This window comes from Phalangium opilio, unplaced genomic scaffold (assembly GCF_054372755.1).
Source record: "Phalangium opilio isolate 3A_F unplaced genomic scaffold, DU_Popi_V2 ptg000019l_1, whole genome shotgun sequence".
In the NCBI taxonomy this organism is placed as follows: Eukaryota; Metazoa; Arthropoda; class Arachnida; order Opiliones; family Phalangiidae; genus Phalangium; species Phalangium opilio.
In genome coordinates this window covers 3478947-3497326 of record NW_028324152.1, presented here as the reverse complement: position 1 = coordinate 3497326, position 18380 = coordinate 3478947, and the positions used below count along the sequence as shown (strand labels likewise).

At 36.7% G+C, this 18380-nt stretch overlaps 1 long non-coding RNA gene and 14 other non-coding genes across 15 annotated transcripts; 1 reads left to right on the top strand and 14 right to left on the bottom strand.

The window, feature by feature from the left end:
- The first annotated feature begins 9506 nt into the window (after positions 1 to 9506).
- On the top strand, positions 9507 to 12793 carry LOC149699566 (uncharacterized). Its single transcript, XR_016382078.1, has 5 exons — positions 9507 to 9673; positions 9748 to 11282; positions 11359 to 11512; positions 11577 to 11726; positions 11804 to 12793. It is a non-coding gene; the product is annotated as an uncharacterized LOC149699566 (long non-coding RNA).
- A 1194-nt stretch (positions 12794 to 13987) lies between these two features.
- Positions 13988 to 14060, bottom strand: TRNAT-AGU (transfer RNA threonine (anticodon AGU)). Its single transcript has one exon. It is a non-coding gene; the product is annotated as a tRNA-Thr (tRNA).
- Positions 14061 to 14398: 338 nt separating this feature from the next.
- TRNAT-UGU (transfer RNA threonine (anticodon UGU)) lies at positions 14399 to 14471 on the bottom strand. The gene has a single exon. It is a non-coding gene; the product is annotated as a tRNA-Thr (tRNA).
- Positions 14472 to 14637: 166 nt separating this feature from the next.
- On the bottom strand, positions 14638 to 14710 carry TRNAT-AGU (transfer RNA threonine (anticodon AGU)). Its single transcript has one exon. It is a non-coding gene; the product is annotated as a tRNA-Thr (tRNA).
- A 133-nt stretch (positions 14711 to 14843) lies between these two features.
- Positions 14844 to 14916, bottom strand: TRNAT-AGU (transfer RNA threonine (anticodon AGU)). Its single transcript has one exon. It is a non-coding gene; the product is annotated as a tRNA-Thr (tRNA).
- A 372-nt stretch (positions 14917 to 15288) lies between these two features.
- On the bottom strand, positions 15289 to 15361 carry TRNAT-AGU (transfer RNA threonine (anticodon AGU)). The gene has a single exon. It is a non-coding gene; the product is annotated as a tRNA-Thr (tRNA).
- Positions 15362 to 15701: 340 nt separating this feature from the next.
- Positions 15702 to 15774, bottom strand: TRNAT-AGU (transfer RNA threonine (anticodon AGU)). Its single transcript has one exon. It is a non-coding gene; the product is annotated as a tRNA-Thr (tRNA).
- A 339-nt stretch (positions 15775 to 16113) lies between these two features.
- Positions 16114 to 16186, bottom strand: TRNAT-UGU (transfer RNA threonine (anticodon UGU)). Its single transcript has one exon. It is a non-coding gene; the product is annotated as a tRNA-Thr (tRNA).
- A 166-nt stretch (positions 16187 to 16352) lies between these two features.
- TRNAT-AGU (transfer RNA threonine (anticodon AGU)) lies at positions 16353 to 16425 on the bottom strand. Its single transcript has one exon. It is a non-coding gene; the product is annotated as a tRNA-Thr (tRNA).
- A 133-nt stretch (positions 16426 to 16558) lies between these two features.
- On the bottom strand, positions 16559 to 16631 carry TRNAT-AGU (transfer RNA threonine (anticodon AGU)). The gene has a single exon. It is a non-coding gene; the product is annotated as a tRNA-Thr (tRNA).
- A 372-nt stretch (positions 16632 to 17003) lies between these two features.
- On the bottom strand, positions 17004 to 17076 carry TRNAT-AGU (transfer RNA threonine (anticodon AGU)). The gene has a single exon. It is a non-coding gene; the product is annotated as a tRNA-Thr (tRNA).
- Positions 17077 to 17416: 340 nt separating this feature from the next.
- TRNAT-AGU (transfer RNA threonine (anticodon AGU)) lies at positions 17417 to 17489 on the bottom strand. The gene has a single exon. It is a non-coding gene; the product is annotated as a tRNA-Thr (tRNA).
- A 133-nt stretch (positions 17490 to 17622) lies between these two features.
- On the bottom strand, positions 17623 to 17695 carry TRNAT-AGU (transfer RNA threonine (anticodon AGU)). The gene has a single exon. It is a non-coding gene; the product is annotated as a tRNA-Thr (tRNA).
- Positions 17696 to 18034: 339 nt separating this feature from the next.
- TRNAT-UGU (transfer RNA threonine (anticodon UGU)) lies at positions 18035 to 18107 on the bottom strand. Its single transcript has one exon. It is a non-coding gene; the product is annotated as a tRNA-Thr (tRNA).
- A 166-nt stretch (positions 18108 to 18273) lies between these two features.
- On the bottom strand, positions 18274 to 18346 carry TRNAT-AGU (transfer RNA threonine (anticodon AGU)). The gene has a single exon. It is a non-coding gene; the product is annotated as a tRNA-Thr (tRNA).
- Between the last annotated feature and the right edge of the window lie 34 nt (positions 18347 to 18380).

The following is an 18380-nucleotide window of genomic DNA, read 5'->3' as shown; positions in this document are numbered from 1 at the left end:
TTGACAATCTAAGAATATTTTTTAAATATAAACAAATGCTGTTTAGTTTATACGCCCTCGATTTGTGAAAGACCTTTTTTACGCACTTTTATCATTTCCTAGTTTGAAAGAGACCTTTTTTACAAGCTGGTGTTAAACAAATTCAACGGCGAAAAAGTATTTGACAATCTTAGAATATTTTTTAAATATAAACAAATGCTGTTTAGTTTATACGCTCCCTATTTGTGAAAGACCTTTTTTACGCACTTTTATCATTCTTTATTTGAATTTCGAAGGTAGGAGTTCATAATTCAATCTTCTGTAATAACTTTCTTCGGAAAATAATATTTCAAACGTTACTGAGTCTTGCAAGGGGATTGCTTTTGCGGAGCTTTGTGAGTTTTTAACCGAATAATTACAGAGTCTTGCAAGGGGATTGCTTTTGCGGATTTTTGTGAGTATTTAACTGAATAATAAAATGGAGGAAGATATTAATGTAAGTAAAGAGGAAATCAGAAAACGAAAGGCAAGGGAAAGAATGAGGGCAAAAAGGTCAGATCCCGAATTTAGGAAACGCGAAAATGAAAGGAGAAGAGCTTTAGCCGCGGAAAAAAAGTCTCTTTCGGGAGCAGGTTCTAGCACACAAAATGTTGGTCCTACCACGAGGCCAGTTGGCCATGATCGTACATAAAGATAATGCTTTAAATAAATGTTCTATTGAAAGTACTGTAGGCGTAGGCATATCTATTAATAAGGAACCCAATAATGTACAAAATGTTAATGCTAATATTAGTGAAATCATCGAAAGCGATGAACAAGTACCTTGTACGTCCCATGGTAATGTCTATCCGTTAGAAAGATTAAGAATCTTGAGACAAAATGAAGAATGCAGTAAGAGGGAGTTGCTAGGTAAGGGGAAAAAGCGAGAGAATGAGTCAAATTGTGAAATTGAAAATCAGGGTGGAATATTTACCAAGAAAGTAAAAAGGGTTGATGAATGGTATAGATCAAGCGAACGTGTAAGAAATCAGTTAAGTAAGGCTACTGAACGCCAAGATCCAAAGTATAGGGAAAGTGAACGTGATAGAAACCAAGCGGCTAAGGCGGCTAAACGCCAAGATCCCGAATTTAGAGATAAAGAACGTGATAGAGACCAAGCGGCTAAGGCGGCTAAACGCCAAGATCCCGAGTATAGAGACACTGAACGTGATAGAAACCAGGCGGCTAAGGCGGCTAAACGCCAAGATCCCGAGTATAGAGACACTGAACGTGATAGAAACCAAGCAGGTATGGCGGCTAGACGCCAAGATCCCGAGTATAGAGACACTGAACGTGATAGAAACCAAGCAGGTGTGGCGGCTAGACGCCAAGATCCCGAGTATAGAGACACTGAACGTGATAGAAACCAAGCAGGTATGGCGGCTAGACGCCAAGATCCCGAGTATAGAGACACTGAACGTGATGGAAACCAGACGGCTAAGGCGGCTAAACGCCAAGATCCCGAGTATAGAGACACTGAACGTGATAGAAACCAAGCAGGTATGGCGGCTAGACGCCAAGATCCCGAGTATAGAGACACTGAACGTGATAGAAACCAAGCAGGTATGGCGGCTAGACGCCAAGATCCCGAGTATAGAGACACTGAACGTGATAGAAACCAGACGGCTAAGGCTGCCAGGCGTGAAGATATAGGTTTTAGAACGTCTGAACGTTCTAGAAATAGATCTTCAGCCGCAGATAGGCGAGCAAACCCCTCGGATATAGAGCAGACCTATTTTGATAGCATTAAAGACGGCCCAACGTGGCCGTGTGAAGGATGTTCAAATCTTTTTTTTAAGTCATCTGACACCATTGTAAAGTCCATAGATTTTTTGTCAGTCCCTGGTATTGAACAAAGAGAGTTGAATGATGAAATATTTTTGTGTAGTACTTGTAATAAAAGCGTTAAGAGAAAGCAAATTCCAAAATTTTCAAGGGAAAATGGATTTGTGTTTCCTGAAATACCTGCGCAATTAAGTAACATAAGTAATTTAGAAGAAAGAATGATATCACCACGAATACCATTCATGCAAATACGAAGGTTAGGGTGTGACCAACAACGTGGTATTAAAGGAAATGTGGTTAACGTCCCTATAAATGTAGAGTCCACCGCCTCGGTTTTACCCAGGTTACCTCGAGACACGGATACTATTCAAATTGAGTTTATGAGAAGAATGCAGTATAACACACCCTATTTGTACGAAACTGTGAGACCCAAAGTCATTTTAGAGGCCCTTAACGTTCTGGTAAAAACGCCTTTGTATGTTAAACATGGAATTACCGTTAAGAATGACATATTAGACCCTATTCCTGAAGAACTTGAATTTATTGTTGACGAAAATGACCGTCAGGTAAATCAAGTTGATGTTTCAGGAGATAATCCAGTAGCGCCAATAAACGCAGAGAATGATAGCGATGATATGTGGAATGAACCTAACGAAAGTAGTTCGTTAACAGTTGGGAATCAAGATACATTATTAGTTTCTTTAAGTAATTTTTTGCCAAATAATACCATGCATGTTAAGTTTGCTCCCGGTGAAGGTCAAACCCCAATGTCTTTACTCTTTGACGAGGATGCGGAAGAATTGTCATTCCCGAGCATTTACGTAGGTCAAAAAATGAACCTTAAGGTTAAGGGAAGTTTTGGTGATATTTTTAAATGGGAGCTTCGTAATATTGATAGGCGCTGTGCTAAAAATCCTTCGAAATTGTTTTACTCTTTTGTCAAATTAGAAACCTTGAAAGTTAGTCAATCTATACAGGTTTGCATGAGGAAAACTAAAAGAACAGATGGGTCGAATTATACTGCTGGACTTTTAGCTTCTGCAGGTTCTCTTGATGCTTTAATTAAGCAGGATGATGGTTTTAGGGTTTTAGAAAGACTACAGAGCTCGCCTTCTTATTGGCAACACAGACAAAAGGAATTGATGGGTATGATTAGACAGCTTGGTACGGCTACCTTTTTCATAACGTTTTCGGCTGCCGAAAGTAAATGGCCTGAGCTACTGAATATTTTGAGACTAACCTCTGGGCAGGAGAGTTTACCTAATGATGATATTAGCAATTTAAGTTTTTCTGAAAGGGCAAAACTGATTCAGGATGATCCTGTTACTTGCGCTAGATATTTTGACCACCGTTTTCGGGCTTTGCTTAAGGCTCTACAGAAATTAGGTCCTCTTGGCGTTATAGAAGACTATTATTTTAGAGTAGAAATACAGCAAAGAGGTTCGCCCCACCAACATGGTTTGATTTGGATAAAAGATGCTCCAAAACTTAAAACTGATCTCTCAAATGTTAAGGAAGTAGAGGAATTTATTGATAATGTTATTTCTTGTGCTGCTGAGCACAATGACGAACATTTAGATTTGTTAACACGATTACAAATTCACAAACACACAACGACTTGTAGAAAGAAGGTCGATAATAATTCCGTTTGTCGTTTTGGAATCCCGTTTCCACCTATGCCCAGAACCATAATTTACGACCCTGGTTTAAGAGAGCCTGGTAGCGTACAGGAAGAACTCAGATGTAAGGAAAGGTCAAAGAAATTGTATGAGATGTTGCAATCGAAAGAAAAAGAGTTTTGGGTAGATAGTTTTGAGGAGTTGCTAGCTAAGTTGCGTATAACTGAAGACGAGTATATTTCTGCCGTTACTTATGACCTCAAAAGGAAAACAGTTTTGTTGAAAAGACACCCCAAAGATACTAGAGTTAATCCTTACAATCCGTGCGCTTTGCGTCTTTGGCAGGCGAATATGGACATTCAATTCGTTCTTGATGCTTACGCACTGGTTATGTATATTGTATCATATATAGGAAAGTCTCAAAGAGGGATGTCTTTGCTTCTGCGCGAAGCTTCTAAACAGGCAAAAAATGATAAATGTACAGTAAAACAGAAGTTGAAACTAATTGCTAATCAGTTCTTGAATGCCCACGAGGTAAGCGCTCAGGAAGCGGCTTACTGTGGTTTACAAATTCCTGTGTCCAGGTGCAGTCGCGCCTGTGTTTTTATAAACACCAATGCCCCTGAAAATCGTGTACACATTCTTAAGAGTCAATCTGAACTTGAAGAACTACCAGCAGACAGTAATGACGTTTTTGCCTCTGGGATGCTAGAACATTATGTTCAAAGGCCAGAGGAACTAGAGGCAATAACGTTAGCTCAATTTGGTGCCTGGTACGAATATTCCAAAGCCCGTAGAGTGACTAAAGCCGCCCACGATCATGTTGATGAGGGAGAGAGCAATGAAGTTGAAGCTTGTGGTAAATGGCTGAAACTTAAAGATGAATCAGGGTTTATTAGGAAACGTGGCCGTGCTAAAATTATTAGGTACAGAAGATTCAATTTAGAAAAAGATCCCGATAACTTTTATCGTGAACAATTAATGTTATTTAAGCCTTGGCGCGATGAAAGTAATGATATTTTGACAAAGGATATGAAATCAGAATATGAGCTTTGTCGCGAAACTATTAATGAAGTTAGGAAAGAATTTCACAGTGAAATTGACGAAGCAGCCGTGGAACAGGCTGTAGCAGGTTTTGAAAATGGAGAAATTCAAGTGGATGTTACTAATATCCAGCCTGAATTAGAACATAGAAATGAAGTTGATAGATCTTTAGCTATGGATGATTCCGATTTTTTAATTAATACGGTTCAAGAACCTGTAGGAAATATTAATAGAGAAATTATTGATGGCAATGCCGAAAATACTGTTGCTCCGTCAATTACCTTAATTAATGACTCTGAGTACAACGCCCTTCTTAGAAAATTGAATTCAAAACAAAGAGAGATATATTACCATGTTTTGTATCATGTAAAAAGCAAAGAAACTCCGTTGCGCCTCTTTGTTACAGGGGGCGCTGGTGTGGGGAAAAGTCTTTTGATTAGTGCTATATTTGAGTCTGTGTCAAGGTTTTACAACAAACAACCTGGGAGTAATCCATCGGAAGCGAAAGTAATCCGTTGCGCACCTACGGGCAAGGCTGCCTTTAACATAGGTGGGGCAACTTTGCACAGTACTTTTAGTTTACCCGTTAGCCAATTTGGTGGAAATATATCGAGATTGGAAAGTGAAACACTTCATAAATGCAGGTTACTCTATGGTCAAGTAAAACTAGTAATAATTGACGAAATTTCAATGGTTGGAGCGAAAGTGTTTAATCGGGTAAACGCTAGGTTACAAGAGATTATGGGTTGTCCTGATTATTTTGGTGGTGTGTCTGTCGTTCTAGTTGGAGACTTTAACCAATTGAGACCAGTTTGCGATTATTTCGCATTTCAAGGTCAAAGTGAGAAAGATAATCCTTACGCGTCGTTAATTGGTAACCCAATATGGGAGCAATTTGAATTTGCCGAACTTGAGGAAATTATGAGACAGAGGGATGATAAAATATTTGCTGAAGCTTTAAATAGAATGGCTGTGGGAAGTATGACTCAAAATGATATTGATTTCTTTAGTAGTCTGGAGGTAACGCCTGAGCGTGTACCCCCAAAAGAAGCGATACATCTTTTCGCCACTAACGCGGAAGTAAACCAATTCAATCAAAATAAGCTTTTAAACATGAATACGGAAAAGGCTGTTTCGGTTTCAGTAGATGTTGTCAATGGTGATCTTAGTAGTGAAGTTAAAAATAACATACTTTCCCAAGTTGAAAAGTTAGCAACGTCTAGGGCTCGGGGATCGGTTAACTATTATTCAAATAAATTAACATACTAAAATTTGTAAAACGAAGATTATATAAAAGTATTTCGTCTTGATTTGTTTTTGAAAAAGGTAGAGTGATGCAATTATTAATCGTAAGTATTATTTTCCGAAAAACTAAAATTTTCAACATAATCAGAAGAATTTTACTCCAAAAAGTTTTTTTGCGATACGTTTTATTCGATTTCGAATAAAAAATTATGATCCATACATTTCTTGATACAAATGTGGTTTTGGTTTCACTTATCGATAGGCAATTGGACGAGTAACCGCCACTATAATATTTTCACGATAAACTCTGATCTTTTTTAAATTGTTTGAGCTCATTACTAACGAAAATAAGCAAAGTTTTAATCATTGACAAATAATTGTACAGTACTAAAAAACCTGATAATGATATGAACTATCAATATAAACATTGCGATTGGCAATATTATCAGAAGTATATAATACTTATCTTCGAGAGAAGTGTACCAGAAAGCGTGGTAACATGAGAACATTAAAAACAAGGTTACTAAATCGAATCACATACACGATAAATAGTACTCTCATCATTACTCTATTAGCACTTGAATATTTCCCAAGGCGTGCACTATTAATAAATGATGTCCAAAATTGAATGTAAGTGGATCCAAACGGCTGACTCTGAGACAGCACAGTTTTTCATCTATTTTTGGATAACGTAACTAGTGTCCAAAAAGGGATTGTCGAATGATAAGCCAGATTTGGAGTCTCATCCAAAATTGGATTTAGAGTCATCTATTAAGGGATCAGTTATTACCCAGAAATGGTCAGGATATTATTCACATATCAATCAAGCCCACATTGGACAAATTTCTAACCGATATAGGACTAAAGTCAAACCCTCATTTAAACAAATTTCTAACCGATATATTGGACTCAAATTAAAGCCAATATAGAGGCTAGATTTTTTACTTCACTGAGTGATGATTGTTTTTGAAACGTTCTGTTCTCGACGTATCCATCTGTATGTGTTTTTGTTGGTCTGTCTGAATGTTATTAAACCCCAGGGAATCGCGTTCGCAGTTTCCTAATCTGAACCAAAGGGTTCTCAATTTCCGGATCGTATTCACAGTTGACGGATATCTGAAAAACTGTACTGACCACTATTCTATTAACTGTCATCACCAATCTAACTACACCATTTTAAGGTCTTTCAAACACAAAACGATACAACTAGAAGAATAATAAGTAACTTCAGATAAAAATAATTAATATCATATAATTTTAATAAATTATTTGCGAAAAACCTCTCTTAACTGAAAAATCTGTAGTCAAAGTATATAAAGGACGAGTAACGAAGATTGGGTATGAAGTCGAAAGACTGGATACATTTAATAGTTTGTATAAAGCGAGGTATTGAGTCTTTACTCCACTGCACCATGAAACTCTTTCCAAAGTTAATATAGGATGAGTATTGATATCGTTAGTTAATAAAAACGGAATAGAGAAGTCTTTTAGAAGTAAATGCTCATAAGATGTTTCAAGTGTGTGACTCTCTGAAATATCACTGCCTTCTCTAATACTAGGCCTTGAAATGTACAACAGAAGCATTTTTTGTGACATTTTGAATTTGCGCTTAGTAACCGTTAGATGGCTCTTTTCTGAGGCGAATTTCCGCGATGACGAAAGTAAATTCGTACTGCGCAATCTCGCATGACGTCACGTCTTTCGGTTATGGCGGACCAGGAAGGGAAATAAGGATTTTTTAAACTGGACTAAATAACCTGGTCCATGACCATTGACAAGGGCACATCGTCTGCTAAACTAGAGAAGTGGATAATTAAAATATTGGAGGTAATGTCTGTGTCCGAATTCAGCTGCCAAAGAAATCTCCTCCTATCTCTCCTAAGCTCGCTCATTGGGCAATCCAAATCAAACTTAAAGAGTTAGTGCCATAATTTTAGTCATCCACAAACTTAAAATACGAAAAAAATCCTTGAAAAATCTAGTTTATTATGATATGTTTACTTTTGTATTTGGTTTCGTAGAAATTTATAAAATTGCAATCAAAATTTTGTGTTTCGGAAAGGTCTAGTTAAAATTTGTTTCGTTTGATGACGTAGTAAGGAGAAATTTTTTCTCTTGATGTCGCTCACGTGACGCCTGTTAGTTTCTCAGCGCAGTGTTAAGCCTATTTTATTCAGATTCGCGCGGAATTAGTATACTCGGAAGTCTAGGGCGCTCGCGCTTGGCTTTTCCGCGAGATGCCGTGAGTGACGTAGCAAGGAGAAAAACCCACCAAATATCTTCTCCGCAAATTTGCTTTTTGCTCCCAAATTTCTAGTTCTCGAAGTGTTTTTTCTGTGTTTTGCCTCATATTTAAATATTTACTAAGCATATTTATGGAATCAGAAGAGTTTAAACTCTCAAAAAAGTAAGGTTTTCTTTAGATTTGAGATCATTTTTAAATCAGTTCGCTATTCCTTTAAGGTATTTCATTGGCAGTGGCAGTTTTTGGGAAAAACTTAAGGGTTGAAATTTCCATGCAGACGCCATTGACACGTGTCAAAACATACACCAAATTTAAACTAGTATTTTTCGAACTCGGAAACCGTTCAGCATCATGAACCGGTTTATTGACCGGTTTTTTGCTTTCTTTTTCGAGACGAACTTAGCAGATTACACTTCGTCGTAGCTAACAATTTCCCATTGTTTTAAATTTGCCGCCAGTTTGAAACGTCAGTCAAGCGACATCTAGTGCCATTTGTGAAATCCTAACTTCCACCCCCCTTTCATTCCTATCGCAAGGCCTAGTATTAGAGAAGGCAGTGGAAATATAGTAGGCGGTAGGGACGAGTGCATTTTTACTTCTCCTGAGAGACAGGCTATAGAGAATAGGTATGTTGGTGATCCTCAAATATTGTTTCACTTCCAATTTTTACCTTGACCCTTTTATATTACACTAACCCCTCTTTGTTCGAGTCTCGGACGTTTATGTTTAGATAATATGGATGGGTTTCGCAACAAGAATCAAAGGCATCCATTTTCGAATTAAAAAGATAGCATTATCTATTATTCCCTTCTGATGTTACACATTAATTGTTGCTTTTATCGCCATTCGACGATATGGTAAGGAAAAGTAATTTTCAAGCCCGGTAATCAAAGACGTTATGTTCATATACACTTAATTCAGTTTGCCTACTAAAACCTGTGTAATTTTGCTACTAGTTTAAGGGGGTATCGCGAGATCCCTATAGCAAAAGTATCACAGATATACTTTTTTTGGTGTTTGGAAGAAAGTATTTTGCTATATAGTCCACTAACGTAATAACTATGGCTTTTTGGAATTGGGTTTTATCGAAAAGATAGTAACAATAAGTGAGTTAGGCGATCTTGTCATAAATAACTGATACGGAGAAAAACGTATACATGTTAAATTCTGATAAAAAAATAATAGTGACCATATTCCAGATGAATGTCTACTACAAAAAAATGATTTGGATATTTTTTACAAAGCTTAAATTTCAAAATATTACGCTTAAAGTTAAACTTCAAAGCAAGTGGATTTAGAAAATAGAAAATATTTTTAATTTAACCGAACGTAGAATACGACCCTTTTTTCTACATAATTTTTTTTTCGGAAAATTTTGTCGATTGAATACATTTGTCAGTTTAAATCTTACTAAGATTATTCAATCTCAAAAAAATATCAACTAAAATTGTTGTATTGTTTAAACGAATAAACTTCTGAATAGTTTTCGATTATTTGTAGTTAATCGTATTTTTCGAAAAAATCGATCAAAAAACCCCGAGCCCTAGCAACGTCTGATACGTATGGTCTGCCCAAACAATTGACTCTTGCGTGTGGCGCGAGATATATGATGACCAACAATGTTGACACCTCTGACGGACTAACTAATGGCGCGACAGGTTGGTTAAGAAAGATAGAGTACGGCACAAATAGGGTCGGGGATAAAATCCCGTTCAGGGTATGGATGGAGTTTGACGATCCCAAAGTTGGGAGAATGTTGAGGCAAAAATGTCATGGTTTATATTTGAATAGTGATATTAACGCTTCGTGGACGCCTGTTGAAAAGGTCATCAAGTCGTTTAATAGAAAATGGAGACAAAATAATGCCTCAGTTTCTAGGAAACAATTGCCTTTGTTTGTTTCTGAGGCCATTACGATACATAAAAGTCAGGGTGATACTTACTCCTCGGTAGTGGTTCATTGTAAGGCTACAAAAAAAATTGAAAGAGCGCATTTATATGTGGCTTGTAGTAGAGCGAAAACCGCTTCCGGTTTATATATTGATGGAAAATTTAAAGTTCCTAATTCACCCAAAAACAACCTAGTAGAATTGGAACTTAAGAGGTTGCGAGACACAAAAAGCATCGAACTACCTTTCTTGCATGATCCCCTTTACATTTATGTACATAACGTGCAGTCTTTAAATGCTCATTTAGAAGATGTTTTAGCAGACAATGTAATTATGAAAAGTCAAATGTTATGTTTTGTTGAAACGTGGAAAAAAGAGACGGACGATTTTAGAGTTCCATCTTTTAAGGAAGTAGGTGGTATTTACTTGCCAAGTACGGCACGCAGAGTTGCTTTTGGTTCGTCCATATATTTAAGAGACACGCCTGAAAACGAAGTTAAAGAGATAGATACTAGAGTTTTACGAAGCGACATTCCTGTTAGAAATTCTCACGTGGAACGTTGCTGGTTAGATGTTTACATAGAAGGAGAACTTATATCTGTGGTGTTGTTGTACAAATCTCCCTTAGGAAGTTTGAGAACTGTGTTTGAGGACTTTAACCCTTTGTTTGACATGAAATATGATTCGTCTATTCCAACAGTTGTGGTTGGAGATTTCAATATTAACTTTTTAAAGAGCCAAACGGCACTGAGAATGTTCTTTGATTCACATGGAATATCTCTTTTGCCGGGTCTAGAACAAAAGTATTCGACTGACTATCATTGTCAATTAGATTTGGCATTTGGTAACCAACTTTTTCGAGACCGATACGATGCATGTTATAGAGAGTCTTATTATTCTTACCACAAGGGTATTTGCATTTTTAAAAGAACATAGTTTGAAATGGAAAAATTTATTTAAAGCAAGGTGGAGCTCCAGTGCGCCCCTTATTGACGACCTTTCTATTGTACATTGGTTTTAGCTTGTTAGGATAATTTTCAGATCCTCCCTAATGCATTAAGTCTCATTGTTACCTACCTACGGCAAGGTAAAATTATTATGTATATACAAGGTTAGGCATCATGGTAGGGGCGCCAATGGAGCCGCATGTTGCTTTAAGGGTCTAAACTACGAGAAATAGGCTTGGGATCCTTGGCTAAGAAACCCACATATGGCTTGGGATCCTGTACTAAGAAACCTAAAATTAGGCTTGGGATCCTGTACTAAGAAACCTAAAATTAGGCTTGGGATCCTGTACTAAGAAACCTAAAATTAGGCTTGGGATCCTGTACTAAGAGACCCACTTAAGGCTTGGGATCCTTGACTAAGAGACCCACACAAGGCTTGGGATCCTTGACTAAAGAACCCACATCTGACTTCAAGATTTGAAAAAAAAATGGTAAGTATCATTATTGTAATTGACGGTCATATAAGTTTGGTATTAATCCATTTAAAAATATGGTATATTTTATGAGTAACCTGGAGGATTGGCGTAGTTCATGAGTAGCCTAGAGGATTTGTGTAGTTAATGAATACCCTAGAGGACATGCGTAGTTCATGAATGCCCTACAGCATTGGTTTAGTTCATGGGTAACCATGGAGGACAAGGTCAACGAAATTGTAAACAAGGTATGTGATAGTGATAATTAGTTAATGGGGATAATCGTTGAGGTGATTTATTGTGGTTCTTCAGAAAATACGTCGGCAAATATATCTCAAGGCTTATCCTTAGGCTTAATAAAGGTGAAATACAACTCTGAAAACGTTAAAATGGTTGCGTCAGATGACTGAGATCTGGAGCGGCAACTGTGGGTTCATGTAAAGGCGGACCACTGAACAAAGTGTAAGTGTTGCACCAAGTTTCATAGGTTTTGTGAAGAATGGAGCAATTTTGTATAGCGTACTTTAAAAATGTTTTAGGTATGGCGAAGCGGAAATGACTGAATAATCGGCGACAATTCAACAGTCCTAGTCGAAAATCCCCTTTTTTCGGCAAAACGCGGCCGAGGTGATTTTGAAAATGATCCTGGCGGCGTTATCTGCCGTTGGTAACACTGCAGCGTCCTCAAAAGTTGGCCAACGCTCAAAGCGGAAGTTGGACTGCGCCGCAATTTATCGACTAGAACTATAGTTCTAGCACGTTCAATGTTATGGGAGCAGCAAGTAGAGCAATACAAGGGCGGGCTGCATAGCGGTCTAGCAGTGGAAATACAGAAAGGAGAAAAACTTAACGCCAAGAGGCAGAGTTTTCCTATTTTGTGGAACTGGAGTCGTCTTGGTCTTTGTTATCAGAAACGTACAGCGCCAATACACTTATGTAATAGTTTCGAAAAAACGAAACTTTATGAACTACGCCTCATCTACTAGGTTATTGCTTTCTTTCGGACGCTATCCACCAAACATTCATCCTTAAACAGTCTGAAGAAGTTTTTAATATTAATAGTCCTAATTTGATTGTGGTTTTTTCCCAAATGGGTTTTCCCAGAGCCTTTTTTCCCACATGCGCTGTGGGTTTTTATGGCTCGAATTAGCTTGTATTATGACATGAATATTTGACATCCATTGCATCGTTCGATAATGCTATTAATAAATTTATTCGTGGATAGCTTAGACGTCAGAGTGAAAAATCAACTCACAATATAAAAATAAGTGTTTTAATATTAATAATTCAACTGTGATTATGGTTTTTTCCCAAATGGGTTTTCCCAGAGCCTTTTTTCCCACATGCGCTGTGGGTTTTTATGGCTCGAATTAGCTTGTATTATGACATGAATATTTGACATCCATTGCATCGTTTGTTAATGCTATTAATCAATTTATTCGTGGATAGCTCAGACGTCAGAGTGGAAAATCAATAATTTAAAAATAACTGTTTTAATATTAATAATTCAATTGTGATTATGGTTTTTTCCCAAATGGGTTTTCCCAGAACCTTTTTCCCATATGCGCTGTGGGTTTTTATGGTTCGAATTAGCTTGTATTATGACATGAATATTTGACATCCATTGCATCGTTTGTTAATGCTATTAATCAATTTATTCGTGGATAGCTCAGACGTCAGAGTGGAAAATCAATAATTTAAAAATAAGTGTTTTAATATTAATAATTCAATTGTGATTATGGTTTTTTCCCAAATGGGTTTTCCCAGAACCTTTTTTCCCATATGCGCTGTGGGTTTTTATGGTTCGAATTAGCTTGTATTATGACATGAATATTTGACATCCATTGCATCGTTTGTTAATGCTATTAATCAATTTATTCGTGGATAGCTCAGACTTCAGAGTGGAAAATCAATAATTTAAAAATAAGTGTTTCAATATTAATAATCCCAAATGGGTTTTCCCAGAACCTTTTTTCCCATATGCGCTGTGGGTTTTTATGGTTCGAATTTGCTTAATGTTAAATTATACTGAAGGTTCCAATATATAATGTTAAATAACTATTCAATGTTGTATATAGATAGAAACGTTGAAGTATTATAAATACTGTTCTGTTAATGGTTTTTCAAGAACCTTTTGTTCCCATATGTATTGTGGGTTTTATGGTTTTAATTAGGTTATATTTAACTTTTACTGTACAGTTTAATGTATTATGTTATTTATTTCTTTGTATATATTGAAGTATTGTTGAAGTGTTATAAATACTGTCTTCTGAGCCTAATGTAATATTATAAATACTGTCTTTTTAGCCTAATGTACTTTCAGAATGTTATGGTCTTGAATTAAATGAAAAGTAAATAAAGTGAACGTTAAAATATATGACATCGTCCCTATATTATGTAAGATGAACCTCGTTCGGCCGTCGAAGGTAATTTAAGACAAGTAATGATGATAATATACATGTATGAAGTCGATAAGTTTTATAATATAAGGGGGGGTAGAGTTTCCACAGCAAGTGATAGATATTGAAAAGGCTTGAACAATTGACTATTTTAAAATTGAATTCCTGCACTTGCAAAGAATTAAAAAAAAGCGATAGATGGATATATTTAGGTTGTTTAAGGTGTAGTGATAGTCATCTCCACTCGGAGAGGTAATATTTTGGCTTTCCCAACTTGTTCAAAATTATATAGCTACGAAATCTAGTTCAAGTAACATAACAGCGAGGCTCCGACGAGAATCGAACTCATGATCTCCTGTTTACTAGACAGGCGCTTTAACCACTAAGCCACGGAGCCCTTGCTTTGAAGCGATATGAATGCAGAATATTTCAGTAAATTAACTAAAATTTCTCATGGGAACTTTTGCCCTATTATTTTAATTTTCAAAATTATATAGCTACGAAATCTAGTTCAAGAAACATAACAGCGAGGCTTCGACGAGAATCGAACTCATGATCTCCTGTTTACTAGACAGGCGCTTTAATCACTAAGCCACGGAGCCCTCGCTTTGAAGCGACATGAATGCTGAATATTCCAGTAATTTAACTAAATTAACTCATCGGAATTTTTACCCTATTGTTTTAATTTTTCAAAATTTAATAGCTACGAAATCTAGTTCAAGTAACATAACAGCGAGGCTCCGACGAGAATCGAACTCATGACCTCCTGTTTACAAGACAGGCGCTTTAACCACTAAGCCACGGAGCCCTTGCTTTGAAGCGACATCAATGCTGAATATTTCAGTAAATTAACTAAATTATCTCATGAGAACTTTAACACTATTGTTTGCATATATGCATATCTAAATCAACTATTAGTTTTAATTTTTCAAAATTTAATAGCTTCGAAATCTAGTTCAATCAACATAACAGCGGGGCTCCGACGAGAATCGAACTCATGATCTCCTGTTTACTAGACAGGCGCTTTAACCACTAAGCCACGGAGCCCTTGCTTTGAAGCGACATGAATGCTGAATATTCCAGTAATTTAACTGAATTAACTCATCGGAATTTTTACCCTATTGTTTTAATTTTTCAAAATTTAATAGCTACGAAATCTAGGTCAAGTAACATAACAGCAAGGCTCCGACGAGATTCGAACTCATGATCTCCTGTTTACTAGACAGGCGCTTTATCCACTAAGCCACGGAGCCCTTGCTTTGAAGCGATATGAATGCTGAATATTTCAGTAAATTAACTAAATTATCTCATGGGAACTTTTTCACTATTGTTTGCATATATGCATATCTAAATCAACTATTATTTTTAATTTTTCAAAATTTAATAGCTTCGAAATCTAGTTCAAGTAATATAACAGCAAGGCTCCGACGAGAATCGAACACATGATCTCCTGTTTACAAGACTGGCGCTTTAACCACTAAGCCACGGAGCCCTTGCTTTGAAGCGATATGAATGCAGAATATTTCAGTAAATTAACTAAATTATCTCATGGGAACTTTTGCCCTATTATTTTAATTTTTCAAAATTATATAGCTACGAAATCTAGTTCAAGTAACATAACAGCGAGGCTCCGACGAGAATCGAACTCATGATCTCCTGTTTACTAGACAGGCGCTTTAACCACTAAGCCACGGAGCCCTTGCTTTGAAGCGATATGAATGCAGAATATTTCAGTAAATTAACTAAATTATCTCATGGGAACTTTTGCCCTATTATTTTTAATTTTTCAAAATTTAATAGCTTCGAAATCTAGTTCAAGTAATATAACAGCAAGGCTCCGACGAGAATCGAACACATGATCTCCTGTTTACAAGACTGGCGCTTTAACCACTAAGCCACGGAGCCCTTGCTTTGAAGCGATATGAATGCAGAATATTTCAGTAAATTAACTAAATTATCTCATGGGAACTTTTGCCCTATTATTTTAATTTTTCAAAATTATATAGCTACGAAATCTAGTTCAAGTAACATAACAGCGAGGCTCCGACGAGAATCGAACTCATGATCTCCTGTTTACTAGACAGGCGCTTTAACCACTAAGCCACGGAGCCCTTGCTTTGAAGCGATATGAATGCAGAATATTTCAGTAAATTAACTAAAATTTCTCATGGGAACTTTTGCCCTATTATTTTAATTTTTCATAATTATATAGCTACGAAATCTAGTTCAAGAAACATAACAGCGAGGCTTCGACGAGAATCGAACTCATGATCTCCTGTTTACTAGACAGGCGCTTTAATCACTAAGCCACGGAGCCCTCGCTTTGAAGCGACATGAATGCTGAATATTCCAGTAATTTAACTAAATTAACTCATCGGAATTTTTACCCTATTGTTTTAATTTTTCAAAATTTAATAGCTACGAAATCTAGTTCAAGTAACATAACAGCGAGGCTCCGACGAGAATCGAACTCATGATCTCCTGTTTACAAGACAGGCGCTTTAACCACTAAGCCACGGAGCCCTTGCTTTGAAGCGACATGAATGCTGAATATTTCAGTAAATTAACTAAATTATCTCATGAGAACTTTAACACTATTGTTTGCATATATGCATATCTAAATCAACTATTAGTTTTAATTTTTCAAAATTTAATAGCTTCGAAATCTAGTTCAATCAACATAACAGCGGGGCTCCGACGAGAATCGAACTCATGATCTCCTGTTTACTAGACAGGCGCTTTAACCACTAAGCCACGGAGCCCTTGCTTTGAAGCGACATGAATGCTGAATATTCCAGTAATTTAACTGAATTAACTCATCGGAATTTTTACCCTATTGTTTTAATTTTTCAAAATTTAATAGCTACGAAATCTAGGTCAAGTAACATAACAGCAAGGCTCCGACGAGATTCGAACTCATGATCTCCTGTTTACTAGACAGGCGCTTTAACCACTAAGCCACGGAGCCCTTGCTTTGAAGCGATATGAATGCTGAATATTTCAGTAAATTAACTAAATTATCTCATGGGAACTTTTTCACTATTGTTTGCATATATGCATATCTAAATCAACTATTATTTTTAATTTTTCAAAATTTAATAGCTTCGAAATCTAGTTCAAGTAATATAACAGCAAGGCTCCGACGAGAATCGAACACATGATCTCCTGTTTACAAGACTGGCGCTTTAACCACTAAGCCACGGAGCCCTTGCTTTGAAGCGATATGAATGCAGAATATTTCAGTAAATTAACTAAATTATCTCATGGGAACTTTTGCCCTATTATTTTAATTTTTCAAAATTATATAGCTACGAAATCTAGTTCAAGTAACATAACAGCGAGGCTCCGACGAGAATCGAACTCATGATCTCCTGTTTACTAGACAGGCGCTTTAACCACTAAGCCACGGAGCCCTTGCTTTGAAGCGATATGAATGCAGAATATTTCAGTAAATTAACTAAATTATCTCATGGGAACTTTTGCCCTATTATTTTTAATTTTTCAAAATTTAATAGCTTCGAAATCTAGTTCAAGTAATATAACAGCAAGGCTCCGACGAGAATCGAACACATGATCTCCTGTTTACAAGACTGGCGCTTTAACCACTAAGCCACGGAGTCCTTGCTTTGAAGCGATATGAATGCAGAATATTTCAGTAAATTAACTAAATTATCTCACGGGAACTTTTGCCCTATTATTTTAATTTTTCAAAATTATATAGCTACGAAATCTAGTTCAAGTAACATAACAGCGAGGCTCCGACGAGAATCGAACTCATGATCTCCTGTTTACTAGACAGGCGCTTTAACCACTAAGCCACGGAGCCCTTGCTTTGAAGCGATATGAATGCAGAATATTTCAGTAAATTAACTAAATTATCTCATGGGAACTTTTGCCCTATTATTTTAATTTTTCAAAATTATATAGCTACGAAATCTAGTTCAAGTAACATAACAGCGAGGCTCCGACGAGAATCGAACTCATGATCTCCTGTTTACTAGACAGGCGCTTTAACCACTAAGCCACGGAGCCCTTGCTTTGAAGCGATATGAATGCAGAATATTTCAGTAAATTAACTAAAATTTCTCATGGGAACTTTTGCCCTATTATTTTAATTTTTCATAATTATATAGCTACGAAATCTAGTTCAAGAAACATAACAGCGAGGCTTCGACGAGAATCGAACTCATGATCTCCTGTTTACTAGACAGGCGCTTTAATCACTAAGCCACGGAGCCCTCGCTTTGAAGCGACATGAATGCTGAATATTCCAGTAATTTAACTAAATTAACTCATCGGAATTTTTACCCTATTGTTTTAATTTTTCAAAATTTAATAGCTACGAAATCTAGTTCAAGTAACATAACAGCGAGGCTCCGACGAGAATCGAACTCATGATCTCCTGTTTACAAGACAGGCGCTTTAACCACTAAGCCACGGAGCCCTTGCTTTGAAGCGACATGAATGCTGAATATTTCAGTAAATTAACTAAATTATCTCATGAGAACTTTAACACTATTGTTTGCATATATGCATATCTAAATCAACTATTAGTTTTAATTTTTCAAAATTTAATAGCTTCGAAATCTAGTTCAATCAACATAACAGCGGGGCTCCGACGAGAATCGAACTCATGATCTCCTGTTTACTAGACAGGCGCTTTAACCACTAAGCCACGGAGCCCTTGCTTTGAAGCGACATGAATGCTGAATATTCC